This window comes from Urocitellus parryii, chromosome 1 (genome assembly GCF_045843805.1).
Source record: "Urocitellus parryii isolate mUroPar1 chromosome 1, mUroPar1.hap1, whole genome shotgun sequence".
Classification (NCBI taxonomy): domain Eukaryota; kingdom Metazoa; phylum Chordata; class Mammalia; order Rodentia; family Sciuridae; genus Urocitellus; species Urocitellus parryii.
Genome location: NC_135531.1, coordinates 148833290 through 148851704, shown reverse-complemented (window position 1 = coordinate 148851704; position 18415 = coordinate 148833290). Strand labels below are relative to the sequence as shown.

General features: G+C 36.4%; 1 non-coding gene across 1 annotated transcript; it reads right to left on the bottom strand.

Annotated features, from left to right (window-relative positions):
• Positions 1–17585: 17585 nt before the first annotated feature.
• LOC113187537 (small nucleolar RNA SNORA18) lies at positions 17586–17717 on the bottom strand. Its single transcript, XR_003301431.2, has one exon. It is a non-coding gene; the product is annotated as a small nucleolar RNA SNORA18 (small nucleolar RNA).
• Positions 17718–18415: the final 698 nt, after the last annotated feature.

The following is an 18415-nucleotide window of genomic DNA, read 5'->3' as shown; positions in this document are numbered from 1 at the left end:
ATTTTTATTTGAAAGAAGCCTCAGTAATCTTTATACTGATCATTGCTTTAGTTTCCAAATCTCAGCCCAAACTTGAATGTTCCTTATCTAGCCTCAGGAAAATGAGAGAAGATGCCTGATCCCATGGTTGTGGCACTTTCTCATGTCCCTTGGCACAATTCATATCTGCATATGTGTTTACTGCCTTGAGATTTCCAAACGCTGTTTCGCACAGTTTTAAAAAATATTGCAGGGGGTGATGATGCACACCTGTAATCCTAGTGGTTCATGAGGCTGAGGTAGGAGGTTCTCAAGTTCACAGCCAGACTCAGCAACTTAGCAAGGCTTTATACTTGTCTCTAAATGAAATATTTAAAAGGGCCGGAGGTTTGGGATTGTGGCTCAGTGGCCGAGTGCTTGCCTCACATATATGGGACACTGGGTTCAATCTAAATGCATTGTGTCTATCTACAAATATATATGTATATGGGCTGGAGATGTGACTCAGTGGTTAAGCATCCCTGGGTTCAATCCCTAATACCAATAATAATAATAATAATAATAATAATAGAAAACTTTACTCTGATTTTTTTTTAATTTTTAGGACTAATTAAGTTGATTAAAAAGTTCTTTGAAGGATATAGTGAACAAAAAGATGAAGAAATTTTGTAAAAAAAATGAAGCATAGAATTTTTTTCTGCCAGATATAATAATATACATGAGGCTATAATAAATAGAACTCAATAGTCATTGGTACAGAAAGATTTGCACTGCTAAAAACAAATAAAGAATTGAGAAACAGATCCATCGAACTGTGAGAATTTTATATGAAAAAATATATTCCAAATCAGTGCAAATTTTATTATTAAGTAACACATAGAATGAATTATAGACCCTATGTTTAAATAAAATACGTAAGAGCAAAAAAACCTTTAAAATTAGATTAATGCTGGAAAGAAAAATGGATTCTTGGTGAAAGAAGAAATCTACAAATACTGTATCCATTCATTAATAGTAATAATAATAAACAGGTTGAAATGGTAGGTCAATACAATGTTTCTTTTCATGGCCAATAAACATGGGAACAGACATTGGACTGCACCTGTGATCAGGGTAATGCAAACTAAAACAATTTGATGTAATAGTTGTCTAATTAATTAAAAAATTGTAAAGAATTGATAGCATTCAATATTCATCTGAGTCATTTCATTTGTAATAAAATTGGCAATCTGTTAGTGCACATCCAAGGACAAATACATACAAAATTGGAACTAGTTTCCTATTTCTAGGAATCTATAATATAGGTAGCTAATGCAATGTGAAAAGATATGTCTGGATGGAGGTTGAAAGTAAGGTTATCCATAAATACTTCTAAAATTATTGGCATATTTAATATCTAAAATTAGAAGAATGGTTAAATAAGGTCTGATATATTCACATCATGAAATTCTATATACCATATTAAAAAAGGAAGCAAATTTCTACTCAAAATATAAGATTGAGTATCTATACGATATATATACATACACACACACATATACACATGTATGTGTGTGTGTATATATATATATATATATATATATATATACCTTTTTGTAAAAGATATGTGCAATGTATTGTTTATTCAAAAAGCAATTATATAAATAGTTTGATATTTTTTTAAAAAATCATATATATGAAGATAAAATGTAGGTCTGAAATACACACGTTTCAGGTATCAGATACGTAAAAATGTTGACAGGGTCATCAGTTTTTATTTTACCCTTTCCATTTAGCATGATTCTTGAAATGAGTATACATAGTTTATGAATTCTTTTTATAAGACAATAACAAACACAAAGGAAAAGAATGTGATTTAGTTTCCTGGATGCAGAAGAAATGACTCAATGACACCCAGGGTTCACTTAAAAATCCCAAAAGTAACTTTTTGCAGAGACAGGTTTGTTATAATTATCACCCAGGAAGAGTTGAATTCTCAAAATTGCTGAGATTTCATGCACTTCTGAAAGTTGAGGAGGAAGTGGCAGCTTAGTGCTAGAAGCTCATACTCACTTTGTCTTCTTAATTATATAGTCATCCAGGAGTAACACTTTCCTTCAGAAATAAGATACTTAGTCACTCCTCCAAATAATGTGCTTATAGGCTCACTGTAAATTCAACAACAAATGATTGAAAATAGAAACTGTCAATCAGTGGAATAGATATACTTGAGTCTAAGAATCTCTGCTGCATACTATAAATGTCAGCTCATTTTTGCAGCATTACTAGTATGGTGACTTGCAGTCACTTCTTTTTTTTTTTTTTTTGGTTTTAGGGAGAAATCATTTTATGCCTGCAAATACCCTAGGGAGCATATGTTTAAGTACGTTAACATCACATTGATGGGAACCAGAGTTCTTAGCCTACTTCCCTGTCTACACCCTTGGGAATCCTTCACTAGTCACATAATTCTCATAGTCTAATTGTTAAATTAATCACCTTTTATGTTCTACAATAAAAGACATATGAGTTTAGTTTTGTGATTTTGCACAACAGTTTTTTTTTTTTAATGAATAGCTCCAAAATTCTATCAAGAATGTTCTTTTCTCTCACTGACAAGTACTTGTCCCACACATCCTCAGTGAGGAGAATATGTTTCAAAAAAGAGAATAAATTTAAAAGTCTCACTTTCCTGTATTTTTGCCTCTAGAAACCATGCCACATCAATTAAGTGCTTTCAGAGGCATAAACAGTTAATCTCAGAGTCAAGAAGAAAGTACAATTATTCTCACATCATTGTACTAAGACAATTCTTCCATTTATGAATAAACATTTTGGGCTTCTATTTTCTGTGTTGAAAGTGTTGTTCTCTCAAGGATGAAAAGATCAGGCACAATGAATAATCAATATTATCAGGATTTTATTGAGACACTTCTAAGTGAAAACTTTGGATCATTACATTTTACTATGAGGTTAAAATTAGCATTTCTTACTGTCAGTCAGATTAAGTAGGTTTGCATTTCAGAAGTATAGGTAAATTAAGATTAACTTGATTATGAAGTACGGTATATGTCAGTCTGCAGACTGGCTATAAAGGGGTTTTCTTTTGCTCTTGAGATCAAATGAGGTGCATGTTGGAGGAAGGGACTGGATGTCTAGCCTTGGATAGACATAAAAATACCAGAGAGATTTTATTCAAGACTCCTGCAATTTAAAAAATGTGGAAGTAGAAGTATAGCAAAGCAATTTCAGGCAAGTGTGGATTTATATCCTTGCTCAGCTAATTACTGAACTGAGATAAACTACTTAACCTTTCTGTATCTCTGATTATTTTCACTAGAAATTAATAACAATTACCACTTCAAATGTTTTCTTATAAAGTGTAAATAATATAAGGTGCTTAGCATAATGTGTGTCACAAGATAAATGCTCAATACCAGTGTTCTAAATTGTTTCTGATGATATGACTATTCTTATTAATACTATTGTCACTACTACAAGGAAACCTTTGTGACACTCAGTTTCTAAATCTGTTGGTGGGTAAATAGTTCTTCCTCAGTAGTCCAAGGGAAACCTCACTGAGGTCACCACTGTGGAGGACTCTTGAAATCACAGTATTTTTTCTTTAGGGAATACATTATGCCACCATCATATGAGAATGTGCAAAACAACTGTGTAAATACTGTGTGCCAAGGAAGACACATCTCTCTGAATACATGGCAATTCTATTTAGGATTTCAGCTACTTCAATTATTAATTACGATGCAATTTAGGATTGAATGGATGTATTTAAGATGATGTTCTAGGAGAAATGATGCCAATCTATATTAGCATGAACAGCCATTATGGGCTCCAGATAATCCTATCTTAAAAACCATACACTATAGTCACAAGGGCTTAGAAAGATCCAAGTATAAGACACTGATGTTATATCAGTCAGAATGCAAAATCATTTCTAACTTTGGACCCCATGAATCCCTGTAGAGGCAAAAAATATCCTAATATTGCAGTTTGCAAACGTGTATGTCTCCCTCTCCTTCCTGGTTTCTTTGTAGAGTAAGAATGATTGTGATTATTATTGCAGAAATTTAGTGGGACAAAAAAGATTCTGTACAATCAGTCCATATATTTCTTATGAATAAAACAAAAGGCCTTATCATACAGTTTCAAAAACTTCACAGCTCAGATATTGGTGCCTAAGTTTCCACTGGACCTAAAACTTTCTTCTTCTAAGCTTGACTTAATAAATATAAAATGTGACTGTGCTCTAATGTCAGAGGCACATTTCCAACACCAAGGTATCGGAGCTTTGCTAACTGGGGACGTTCTGAATATTATAAATACCCATACTAATCGTTTGCATAAGGTTGTTTTCCCCAATGCCTTCATGCTCTAATTTCTGCTGTGTTTAATACTTCTAATGGCTTCAGAGTATAACCAGTTTTCTTTTCATCCAATAGAGAAAACTACCTCCTTTCTGCTATACATAGGGAAACAGAAAAAGAGTGGCAGCAAATTAAACTACTTAAGGAGCTGTGCTCCTGGTGTTGGGTTAGAGCAGGGAACTGAGCTGGATCTTCTATGTTTACTCATTAATGTGAGACTATCAGTTCTTTGAGGCCCAGGAGTAAACGAGTGAATTGAAAGAATCGTCCTGAAGAGTACCATAGACACTGGGCTGAAGTTTTAGGGTTAGAGGAACCTGTTGGGAGAATATTGCGTCTGGCATTTCTGTACATCTCATGAGCAGAGCACTGACTTCCTTTACTCCAGGTTATCTTTTTTTGTGGATGTTTCTGCGGAGATCATATTTCTCTCCAGAACAAAGAACACATTTGCTTACAGCCTTGGAATGCAGAGATAGTGTTTCTCTCTGGAACAAAAGGAAGGTAAGTTGCTTCTTCTAAAAAAGAATGTGGATTCCCAAAGTGGAGAGTTCCTCTCCTGGTGTGTACTTCTCCAGGTGGAAGTGCAATCAAGACCTTCCATGTTACCTTGTGGGAAGTGAGGGAGGGGAACTGACATAGGTGCTGCTTGCTGTCCCTGGAATAACACAATCTTGTGTCTTAGACCCAGGAATCTTCTACCTTCAGCCAGCACCGAGGAAACTGAAGCAGGATGAGTAGGGTTAAGTATCTTGGAGATTTCATAGTTCCTGACAGAAACACAGTTAAATAAAGTGATACAGGAATTAAAAGAAATCTAGAAAGGAAAAGGATTTTTAAAAGATAGGCTGAGATTCCCTTCCTTTATGTTTAGTGAAGACCTACTTGGAATTAATTCATTTATACATAGATTGGTCACCTTCCATACTGCGGATGTTATTCTACATACCAGGAATATAGTACTAACTATGGCTGATAATCCCCCTCCTCTTGTGCTACATAGGTACTATTGAGCAGAGTAAAATCCAAATCTCCTAACAAACATCTATTTTAACTCCATATGATTATAAGTGATATGAAGCTAAATACAACTTTGTGCAATGAGGGAAATTTTCATTCATTAGGGTATTCAGTGAAGGTCTCTTTGAAGTGATAGCATTTGATATAATGTCTTTGATGTAGAATTTTGGGGAAAGAGCATTCCTTATGATAAAGGAGGGAGAGGGAGACAGAAAGAAACAGCAATTGTGGAGACCCTGAGGACTGAACAATTTTAACTCTTTTCCATAGGAGAATAAAAAGTACAGTGGCTGGAATAGAGGACGTGAGAGGAAAAGGGATATTGGATGAATGCAGCTATTTCTGCAGGAATCAGATCATATAGAAAATTATAGACAATCAGATAGGGAAGCTTCTGTCTCTTTTCCTTTATGAAGTTAAATTGGTTCTCTTTCCTCATTATTTTTAAACAGACACAAAGCTTATTGATTCCACAAGCATTTTAAAAGTAAGAAAAGTATTTCCACTACAGAATGCAGGTGTATTGATTTCGGGGACAAAATTAGGGGGGAAAAAAGCTTTTACCTAGAAACATCTGGAGAATGGAACTAAGAATAATTGCAATTAACCAGTACTGTTACTGTTACTACTAAAACTTCTATAACCCCAATACTACTAAAAATAACAACATAAAGATAAGGCAGAGGAGGAAGTAGAAGGAAATAAGGAGAAAACCAACAAACCCCACAAATTATAAAGAGACACTTCCATGTCAAGAACTAAGACCAGGGCTGGTGTTGTGGCTCGGTGGTAGAGTGCTCACCTAGCATGTGTAAGACCCTGTGTTCGATCCTCAGCACCATATAAAAATAAATAAATAAAATAAAGGTATTGTGTTCAACTACAACTAAAAATTTATTATTTCAAAAACAAAAAGAACTAGGTCCAAAGTTTTGCATACTTTTCCCAAGTTTCAAAATCACTCCGTAAATTGCCTTGATGTTTTTTGCAGAGAGATGAAAATCCAGGATCCCAGGAGTAAAGCTCATGGATTGAGATTCCCCCAGCTAGCCAACGTCTGTGCCAGGATTGGAACCTTGGAACTCTCTGGCTCTGGAGCCAGAATATTTGCACAACATGCATCCCCTATTCTAATGTGGCATCTTTGTGCTGCAGATGTTCCTTCCCTTACAAGGCAGGCAGCTTTGTCTTCAGTCGATAGAGAATTGCAGTACTGCAAAGATTGTTAGGTTCCATCCTGGGACAAAATGATTGGTGGTTTTTATCTACATTGTTTGAAATGTCTGGCTCTATACAGTGGCTGAAATACAGCACATTTTTTTTTTTCCCTCAGTGGATGCCATCGCAGAAAACAGATGTACAATGTCTTATAATAAGATGGGCAGAAAGACCTAAATCCATTCTCTAGCATGGGTTATAGCTGACCCATGCTTTATTCCAGGTGCTTCTAGACTTCAGTCTTTTAGAGGAAAATGATGAATTTCTAGAATATATCTCTTAAGAGAAAGGATTATTCTAATCCTAAAAAAAATACTTCATAAATACACAAAGTCAAAGGGGACATATAAAATTACCAGAAAAAGCAGATATTTATCTAACAGAATAACAAATCTATGGAAACCTGAAATTCATACCTTGAAAATTTAGTAACCCATGACAGGTTGCTACACTAGAAATCTTAAAAAGATAGTCTAGACATTGGTTCAATACCTGTGTTGAAAGGAATGCAGGTTTCTAGAGAGGGCAGTGTAAAATTTCATAGTTTGAGAAACATTTAGCAGGATTTATTTGTCTATACCCTCTTTTCTTATCGGCAGGACCATTTAGTTTTATTTAGGGAAGGAGTGTTGTTGAATCTATGCTGTCTATGTATCTGCATTTCTCAGCCTACATTTCATTGTAGGAGGTATTAAAATAAAATTTTGGTCTATACTATGAGAAAGGTTCTCTAAAGGGCTCTCTATGGCTTGGAGGGATACCATCTTGCTGCTTGCATTTGGTTTTTCTGTGTGCAAATTGTGTGTGGAGCTCCAGCCATTGGGTTACATTACATTGTTTTTTTTTTGTTGTTGTTGTTGTTTTTTTTTTTTTTTTTATTGGTCGTTCATAACATTACATAGTTCTTAATACATCATATTACACGGTTTGATTCAAGTGGATTATGAACTCCCCCTTTTACCCCGTATACAAATTGCTGTATCACATCATTTACCCTTCCATTGATTGACATATTGCCTTTCTAGTGTCTGATGTATTCTGCTGTCTGTCCTATTCTCTACTATCCCCCCTCCCCTCCCCTTCCCTCCCCTCCCCCCCTCCCCTTTTCTCTCTCTACCCCTTTTACTGTAAATCATTTCTTCCATTTGTATTATCTTGTCTTACCCCTCCATTCCTCTTATATGACATTTTGTATAACCCTGAGGATCGCCTTCCATTTCCATGCACTTTCCCTTCTCACTCCCTTTCCCTCCCACCTTACATTACATTGTTTTTAGGATAAAACCCACAAGTTAGCATAATAAAACTTATAAATGAAACTTGGATTGATTTTGTGGCATTACCATATCAGCCGTGATGCACCTCTGCCAGAATTCAGTTTTACTCAGAATTAAAATCCTAGGATGTTTAGCCAAGTCTCTGCCACTTACCAGGAATTGGACACAGTTCCTGATAGATTTTATATATTCCATTTTTTTTTCTCAAAAGTTTGAGGCACATTTGATGATTAGAGATCTTGAAAAGCACAGTCATAAATAATACGTAGGTAACTAAAAGAACTGTTCAGTGATTCCTATGTGCCAGACATTATGCTGGCTGCTGAGGATATGATCAGACAGAAGAAGCAGATCTACTCTGGATCTGTTATAAAAGGAAGACTTTCTAGGAGGTTAGTTAGGGTTTGAAGGGTTGATAGGAGTTTTCTAAAAAGAGAAAAATGAAAATACAACTCAAGTAGGAAATATAGTAAATGAAAAAGAGACATAGATGAGATGCTTCCCAAGAATTTCATCATTCTGTTAGAACTGGAGATTACAACAGAGTTGATCTTGTGGCTGGGTGCCTGGTCCTGGAACAGAGATGAAGTTTAATGAGTTAGATAAAAGTCACACTGTGGAAGGCTTTTTATATCTGTCTAAGGAACTTAGGCACGGGGCTCTAGTCAGTAGGCACCATTAAGAGCTTCAGGCAAAGAGAATCAAGATTGAATGTGTGTTCTTGAGTGACCTTTCTGGCATAGATGTGGGGGATGGGTAAGGGAGGCTGTTTGTGATAGGTGGGTGAGTTTGGAAGCAAATCGGATGCAAGGAACCTAGATGGAGTTGGCTGAAGTTGCAAATATCAAGAGGATGGAAGCCTCTGCCAAAGCAACTGCTTTGAACTGACTAATAAAGGACCACATGATCTTATTCATGTGACAATGCCATTTCCATGAACCTAATCAATAGCTGTAGGAAATAAGAGGACACTGACTAACTCAAAGCAAGCCTATATTTGAAGAAATTTATTTCATAACTTGAAAGTTTAAAAAATATCCTCCTTAACATTCCTAGGTTGCTGTCAGAATCAATGGTTTTTAAGTGCACAAAAATGCAGGCACCATTTTGATCTAATCTGGTATTCCCACAAGCATTCAGCAGCTCCCATGCTGAGAAAGTGGTAACTTCTCTGCTGCTTTGGAGATCTGTCACTACCCCACGTAAGAGCACATAACATGCAATCAAGAAGGCTTCCATCTTCCCAGAGCCCCTGTTCTTGGCATTTAGAAGCTGGTGCATGTCATCTTACTGTGGCATTTATCACCATGCCCTCTCAGGCATTCTGACTGAAGCCAAGGTTGTCACTGGAGTCCTATAACTTACACTGAAGATCTAATGATGACAGCACCCGTGAAAATTTGCATAGTTCTTATTTCAAAGGAAATCATTTAATTGAGATATAACCACAGCCTTAGAATCCATTGGCACCTCTGAAATGATTTAAATCCATGTCCAGATTCACTAGCTCTTTGGCACTAGAGTCCTACCATCAAAATCTGAGTGCTCCTGAGGTTCTGTACAATTCCAGCTCAGCACTGTGCAATGTTTACTTTGTAACCTTTTAAGAAGGGCTGGAAAATACTTCTGAGTGAGGTTTGCAGCTGAAGAGTTCCATTGCCTCAGGGGCTTCCTGCGGGGATGGTTGGAGATCATTTTCATTGTTGTAGGGGTGGTGTTTTGCTATCACTTATACCCTATCCTATCCACAGACCTTAGTATCTCCATGTTACCAAAAGGATTTCTGGGAGAAATCAGTCAATGTGAGAAGGAAGTTCTCAGGTGCATCCATCATGCTTTTCCCACCTTGCACATTCTTTGGTAAAGACTTGCCTTTGACTCTGGGGATGCTTTTTCTTTCAAGTCCATGAGATGCCATCCTTTCATGATAGAGAATATACCCAAGAATTCATGGAAAATTGGGCATTAAGTAGCGCCACCTCCATCAGATTATAGCAGCTACTGAATAAATAGATGGGGGTGTGTGATTGTTTTGAATACCTGGTGAGCTTAATACATAAATATTTTAATTAGGAAATAATGATTAGGTAGGTGTCTTAGAAACATAATTCTCTATAATGGCCTTTTTTTTTAAAAAAAAAAGTATATTTTCACTTATTTTTATTTTACCTTCAGCTTATTTCCAGAGAGAATTAAAAGAGGCTAGTAGTGCACCCTACTTGAGGTTTAATATTATTATTCTAGTAAATGTTGTGTATTGGCCTCCTATAGTACAAATCCAATAAAAAAAAACACACTACTAAAAATGGTAGAAGTCTTTTTTCTCTTAGTCTTATTAAATGCAATTTGTTATTTCCATAAAATGCATGAGACAAAAGGGAAGGAACCATGAAAAACAATTTTTGTTTTTCACAAATGGAGAAGAAAACAGTAGTATAAAAAATCATGGAAATTTAAGAAAATTTAAGAAATTTATAGAACAAACCTTTTCAAGAAATATGGGAATTCTGTCATGTCTAAGACACATCCTGACTTTAGGCTTAGAATAAGTAAAAGTCATAAAATCCGTTATATCTTGAAATGAATCAGTTTATGTAATGATGATTTTTAACGAAAATGTAATTCATTGACTACACCTTTCAGAGTAGGCAACAAACATCTCAGAGTGGTTAATTAACCTTTCAATGTCACATAGTAGCAGAGGCTAACGGAGGCTCTCTGAATCAATTTCCAAATTACTAGTGAGCAATGTACTCATGGATAACTGATTCTAGGCCAATGTCCTGTGCTATAATTCCCCTTGTGCCCCTTCTACAAAGTAGATAGATGACTAAATGAAATAGGACACGTTTTTTTTTTTTTTTTTTACTTTTTAGTTGAAGATCTAATTCTGATTTCTAAAAATCTAACCAAAACCAGCTAAAGAAACAACATTTGAACCATTGTCCCAGATCAAAGACTGAAAGGTCATCTACTTAGAAATTCAATGCAAAGTGGTTCAAATCAGATTTTTAGAACAAGACAGCATACTTTACACAGTTACTTCACTTAAGGTAGGGAGATATGAGGACACAATATTTCAAATAGTAAAAGTGTCCTTTATCATATTCAGTTGAGCCTCTGCTGGTTAAAAGATTAAAGAATCTTCTCTCTGTTTCTAGCAATACTTAGTAACCGAGTTTCATAAGATCCCATTATATCACAGCAGGGTACTTGTTTGAGAACTCTTGGATGTAAAAGTTTTGCCTCAGGGGAAAAAAAAAAAAGAGCCAATCTACTGGAAGAAAAGCATTCACATTTTTTTTTCCAAGTTTCACCTTTAGTAATTAAATTAATCAAATGGATATTTTTCACTTTTATTTCATAAAGCACATTTTTAGAGACCATGCAAAGACAAATTGCTCTCAGAATCATGCTAATTGGCTCTCTGGCAATTCAAGAGATGACTTCTTGATGAGGAAGATAATGACAAGCTCACAAGGGAAGGTAAGGAAAAGCAGTCCCACTCATGTTTTTTTTAAACGATATAAACAAGAAGCACTTAGCATGGAATCTAGATAGGAGTTCCTTAAAGAGAAAATAATGTGACATTCCTGGTCTTTGAACTCTAACCTTATATACTGATCTACTTTCTACTGCTGTGATGGAAAATAAATGTATGTATTTTGTAGAGCAGAGAATTCAGAATGCTTCTGGAATCCATGACTCCAGCCAGCAGCCTCAGGAGGTTATCTGATCTGCTGACTTCTTAGCTGCAGAACCTCAATCAGTTTGCATGATCACCACCATAGAGCTGGGAAAAGAGGGGGAGGTTTATGGTCAGTTTCACTTTTTTTTTTTTTTTTTTAAGAGAGAGAGAGAATTTTTTTAATATTTATTTTTTAGTTTTCGGCGGACACAACATCTTTGTATGTGGTGCTGAGAATTTAACCCTAGCGCTGCGCGCAAGCCAGGGGAGCGCGCTACCGCTTGAGCCACATCCCCAGCCCCAGTTGAGCCACATCCCCAGCCCCAGCCCCATATCAGGCATGATATGTATGACCCGATCCCCCCTAGAGGGACAGGAGGGAAAATCTAGCAACATGGGTTCACAAGAACACGTAAGCAGGAGAAGAAATGCTCTCTTTTTCAAGAGGTATAGGCTGCTATAGTTTGGGTATAGCTGAGTGTCCTACAGGGGTCCCTTGTGGTTAAAGTTTTAGACACCAGGCTGGTCCTCTGTGGAGATACTGGAACATTTGAGAAGTATAGCCCAATGAGATATCTTAAGGTCAGGAAATGGGCCCTCAAAAGTGATATGTGATTGTGGTATTTAATGCAAAAAACAAACAAACAAAAAGTACATGTATAAAGACATGAATTGGCATGATGAACATACTTTATATACAAAAATATGAAAAATTGTGCTCTATATGTGTAATAAGAATTGTAATGCATTCCACTGTGTGTATTTTTTAAAAATCAATAAAAATAAAGTAAAATTATTTTGTTAAAAAAAAGTGAATGTGGGACACTAGTGGGACACTAGTCTCTCTCTCTCTCTCTCTCTCTCTCTCTCTCTCTCTCTCTCTCTCTCTCTCTCTGTTTGCCACTGCACACTCTTCCACAAACATGCCCTCATACCATGTGCTGCAGTCCACTACCCTCACCAGAAGCTAAACCAAGGCCTTCCCCACTTGATCATAAACTTTGAGCCTCTAAAACTGTGAGCTAAATAAACCTGTTTTCTTTATAAGTTGTGTTATGTTGTAGCAACACAAAAGCTGACTGATACATGCACATAAGCCAATATTATATTTAAAAAACTGATGCAAACATCTTGCAACCATAAGTAAAAACACTAAAAAAAAATGCTGAGAAGAACAGAGTACAAAAATATTGTCTCTGGGTCCATGATGATATTACTGATTTGCTAAATCAACACTGAAATTCAAGTGCAGGTAGTTTTGTTCATTTTCCTACTGGTTAGTGAATTACTCTAAGTGCTGCAGCCATAGGATTTTTTAGAAAATTTTTTTCTGATGATCCTTACAAGGATGCATGTATAATAAATGGGTTCCACAGGTACAATGTCTCCTTCTGGAACAAAGAGCTGTTCACTATGGTAAAGATGAAGTTTAGAGGAAAGAAAATGGATCCCATTACAGATGACCTTGAAGCTTGGATTTCCTCTCATGTAATGCATCCAAATCATGGATAGTGTCATCTGGCTCTCTGCATTTCCCTGTGAGAGTGGGGCTCACCACCTACCAGGTTTGTTCTGATACTCTTCCTATTATCACTGCTTTGAGAAATGAAGTTTTGTGTTTCTGCAGTCACCAATGCAGCAAGGTTCAGAGGTAGAGTAACTGGATCATGAGGACTCCAGCCTCATCAGTGGATTACAACACATGGGGGCCTAGCTGGAGTAGGTAGGTTGCTGGGAATGCACCTAGAATGATTTATTTTGGCCCTGGATGCCTCTCTCGTCTCCACCACACCCTTCTTCTACGAGGTTTTGCCTCACCTCAGGCCAAAGCTATGGAGTCAGCCAGGCATGGAACTAAGTCTTTCCTCCTCTGAGTTGTTTTTCTCAGGTATATTTGTCCCTGTTCAGGGATGAAAAGCTGGGAATGTATGACATGAGTTTTATACATCACATTGTACCTGCCATTAAAATAAAACAGAAGCTGGTTTGAATACGATTACTTGGGCATCAAAATCAATAAAGAGAGCAATGGATTGTGGCCTTGTTAATATAATAGGAAACTGTGATTTTATACAGACTTATATAATAAATGAGTGACTTAATAGCCTCTTGGCTTTCATTACAGATGGATATAATCTAGTGCATTATAAATGGATAGGTAAATAAAAATAGAGAAAAAAATTCTTACACAGAATATCAATGAATTTGGAAGGAATAATGGAAATAAGAGAGTTGACATTTAGGCAACTGTGAAAAACAACGGTTAATTAAGGCAGCTGCTTATCAATGGATATTAAAGCCATTTGGTGGTGATTTGATAAGGAACTGTTTAATAACATAATTATAAAATTCTTTACTTCAAAATACTAGTGCATTAAAATGAGAAACTGGAGATTATAAGAGGTGAGCTCTTGGCAGAGTCTAGTACAACTAAGTAATTCATGCTAAAGTCACTAGAGAAAGCATTGGTGCCGCATCCTCTGCCTCCTAATTGAACTGAGCTAAGAAGGGAACGATATAATTTTTATGAAACTCCTACCAGAGAAACTTAACCTTAGTCAGGACAGGAAGAAAAGTCAGATGGACCCAGGATGAAAGATGGGATCCAGAAGCTAAGGGCTGTTCCCTTTGAACCTGCCAAGGACATGAGAAGCAGGGAAATCCTGAGGGACTCCTTCAGCAGGCAGGAATTTAAGAACACTGGACAATCAAATGCAACGTTGTTTCCTGGGTAGAACAAAAATCACCAAGAGTAAAATTACTGTTGGAGCAATTGACACTGTTGGAAAGGAAACTTCGGGATGAATGGCCGTACTGTGCCAATTTTGATTTCCTGATATGGGGGATTATTGCATAATTGTCCAAAAGAGTATTTTGGTGAGAAACATGTAGACCATACTATTTGAGATAAGGAAATGTTGTGTCTACATTTTACTCTTGAAAAGGTGAAGAAAAAATAAAAGATAGTGGTTACAAAAATTTTAACAATTGAAGGAGCTGGATAAGATAAATAGAAGTAGTTATTGGAATTAAAAAAAAACTTAGAATGAAGTATGCATGTGCATATACTGAAACTTAAGGTAACATGGTTATTAATAAGATTATAGTCACTTGCATTTAGTTTAAGTTGGTATATAGCACATCATTCATTACTCTCAATAAATGCTGAGATTTCACTAGGGTGGCTCCAATGTTTTAGATGCAGAATTGAACAGAGAAGAACAATTCAATCCCACGGCCTACACCTATCTAAGTCTCTAGCAGAATTCACATAATCACAGTCAAATTCTTTTAGTTATTTTCTAAAGTAATTAAGTCATTAGAACACTATGTTCATTTTATTATTTTAAGACATTTTTGTGGCCTCAAGAAAAGAGGTGAGTAAATCTGAAAAGGAATAACAACCTTCAATAGAATAATAAATACAGTAACGCAAGCTGTTTATGGCAAACATACGCTATTTTCTAATTCCTTGGAACTTGAGCCTAAGAGGTATTTCCTATAACCGGGATTATGAATGGATATTTTTAAAAGATCTTTCCCAAGTACTTTCACAAGCAGAATCTCATTTATGAGAGCTGCAAGCATTCTGATAGCACTCTGCTTTCTCAAATCATAAATACTGCATTTTCTTCCTTTCAACTCATAGTTTCTTAAATTTCAAAGGTCAGCAGCCTTCTGAATAAACGAATAAAGACCAGACCCTGAAAAATTGTGGTGGAGGCCCTCAGTAGAAAAGGTATTTTTAAATTGCTTAAACCAAAGCCATAAAGAAGGGAGTATCCACAGGACATTGGCACATTGCTTCCCAACTCTCTCTTTAAAACAATAAACCTTTTTTATGCACTTTATCCTTTATCTTATACATGCCAGAAATGTAAACTCTCAAAGCTACCAAAAAAATGTAAAATACCTAAGAATATTTGCAATTCAGCTGAGAATCTGGGTTTTGTTTTGTGAAGCTCCAGTTCCTTTTTTATAACAGGGATTTGACAAAAGACTAAAAATAGTTAATTTGGCTTCACTCTTCATGCATAATATGAATTTGTTTTAGTTCCCTGTGTATATTGCTTATTTAGAATATCTAGATTTAGGAATTTAACCTAAAAAACACAAATACACACACACTCACACACACACACACATGTGTATATGTATGTATGTGTATATTTTTTTTTCCTGGTTATCAGGAACTGAACCGAGGACCTCATATGAGCTAGGCAAACACTCTACCTCTTAGCTATCTATCCAACTCCCAGTCACCTTTTTTATTGTGAGAAAGGGTCTCATTAAGTAGTGTCCAGGCTAGTCTCAATCTTGGGATCCTCCTGCCTCAGCCTCCTAAGTGGTTGGGATTATAGGCTTATACCATTGCACCTGGCTTAGAATATGTTTGTTTAATGGCTAGACCACCTGGAGCCCACATGAAACATAAAACAAAAGAAATGCAGTTCCTCCACAGAAGGCTCACTTTTGTATTGTGTAAACATAATTCAATAAACAGGTGCACTGATATATCTATGATTAAGGTATAGAGAAAATTTAGAGGAAAGCAGGATTGCCTCCATCAAAGAAAGTACCAGGAATGGCTTTCTTAGGAAGAGGATGGCGACCCGTTTTAAGACTTTAAGAAAGTTTGCCAAACAAAATTTAAAAAGAAAGAAAAGTCTCAAATGATCCAAAATCACAGGAAAAAATCATAGAATGTGGTAAATACATCCATTATTGCCTCAGTAATGTGTGCATGTGTGTATGTGTGTGTGTATGTGTGTGTGTGTGTGTGTGTGTGTGTGTGTGTGTGATGAGTAGCAATTGCTGATGAAAGCCATCATTAGCAACAGGACAGTATCATACAGGAAAAGTTGCATTTTAACCATAGGAAGTATACAAGTTGCTGTTGACTCTGTTTAACATACAAAATTATTGCTAAAGTAGAGTTCCACTCACATTGCAGTTACTGTCTGCAGGCGAGTTGGCTTTCAATGTGAGGTCATTCACACTACTTCAGAGGGCAGGCAGGGGGGTAGTGATAGAAGGAGATAATAACATCTGCTGTCAGAGATTTGAGAAGCTACCCAGTGATGGCCAAATTCCTTGTTACCATGCCTAGATATACAAGATACTTCCTTTTCCTATTCTGCATATTCCTGCAACAGCAGTGTGTGTGGTACAAAGGTGTATGCACATATACATAATTGTTGTATTTATATTTGCCATATTCTGTCCCATAGCCAGAGTGACCTTTCAAAAATTCATATCCAATTATGTTATTGTTCTATTGAAGATCCCCAATGGCTTCCTTCTACATGTAGAATAAAACCTGAGTTCCTTACATGGCCCAGCTTGCCAGTTTCTTCAATCTCATTTCAAACCCTTTCTTAATCACTTGCTAACTTCTAACAATATTGGCCTTCAGTCAATGTTATGGTTTAAATATAAAATCTTATGTGAGGCAATGAAAGGAAGTTTAAAGGTGAAATAATTGGGTTATGAGAGCTTTAACATAATTGGTGTGCTCCACTTTTTTTTCTGCTTATTCTTTATTTATTCTCTCCACAGAAAACACTAGAGAAACTTCGAGCCAAAAATACAGGCTGACTCTTCTTTAGAATGGTGTTTTTCTTTTAAAAGTGTGTAATTTTAAGTCAATAAATTTTTATTTAAGGAATTTCCATTGTGATTCCTTTGTTGTCCATTCCAAGAACACCCTTTTTAGAAGATCTGATGCTTATCTGTTTGTTTCAAGAGCCCAGATGATTTCACAATTCTCCACCTAAGTTATTCAGGATTTAATTTCTTCAAGTAATTTGACTTTAGGATCCAAATAGGAGAAAACAAACAGCCAGAAGCAATATCAACACAAAGCCTTATACTTTGGGATATAGATGGATCTGCTTGGTTCTCAAGTGTTGACACTTCTCTAACATAAAAATCACCAAGTTCAAATAATATTCACTCCTATTATCACATTCAGTACTGCTAATGTGGAATATGCCAATATCTAAGATAAAAAGAAAAATTAGGTCTTTCATACTTTTTAATTGTCTTGTAGTTACTTCCCACAGGCCTAACAAACAGTCCTACGAGGAAAGCAAAACCACAGAATTACTCTATGAGGCGTTTCCAACGAAGAGTGGCTACAAGAGAAGCCCCATCGGGATAGACCTCAACTTGGTGTGCTCCACTTGAATGGGTTAACTGGGTGGTGACTGCAGGCTGGCAGGATGTGACTACAAAAGATGAGTCACTGGGGGCATGACTTTGGAGTTTATATTTTGTCCCTGGTGAGGGTAATCTCTTTTTCTGCTTCCTGATTGCCATGTCCTGAGCTGTTTTTCTCCTCCACACTCTTCTATCTTGATGTTCTGCCTCACCTTGGGCCCAGAGCAATGGAGTCAGCTGTCTATGGACTGAGACCTCTAAAAGCATGAGCACCAAATCATTTTTTTTCTCCTCTAAAGTTGTCATCTTCAGGTCTTTTGGTCACATTGATGGAAAAACTGACTAAAACAGTTTCTAGAATAACCATTGTTGTTCTCTAACATATGAACCTTTGAACTTACCAACTCTTCTGCACAAAAATATCCTTCCCATTAGCAGGGTAGATCCTTTATAGACTTCATGTTATAGATTAAATGCCACTCAACTCGGAAAAACATTCCATATGGTTCAACCTAATACTATCATGCTGCACTCCATGGTCACAATGACATGAACTATTGGAAGCAAGGTGGGAACAGTTAACACAATGGGATACCCACAGGGTGTGGAAACAAATTCCAGTTGTACAACATGCAAGCTGTGAGTGCTTGGATACATTCCTGAAAAATCTTACACTTGTTCCTTCATTCCTTCACTCAGGCTCTGTT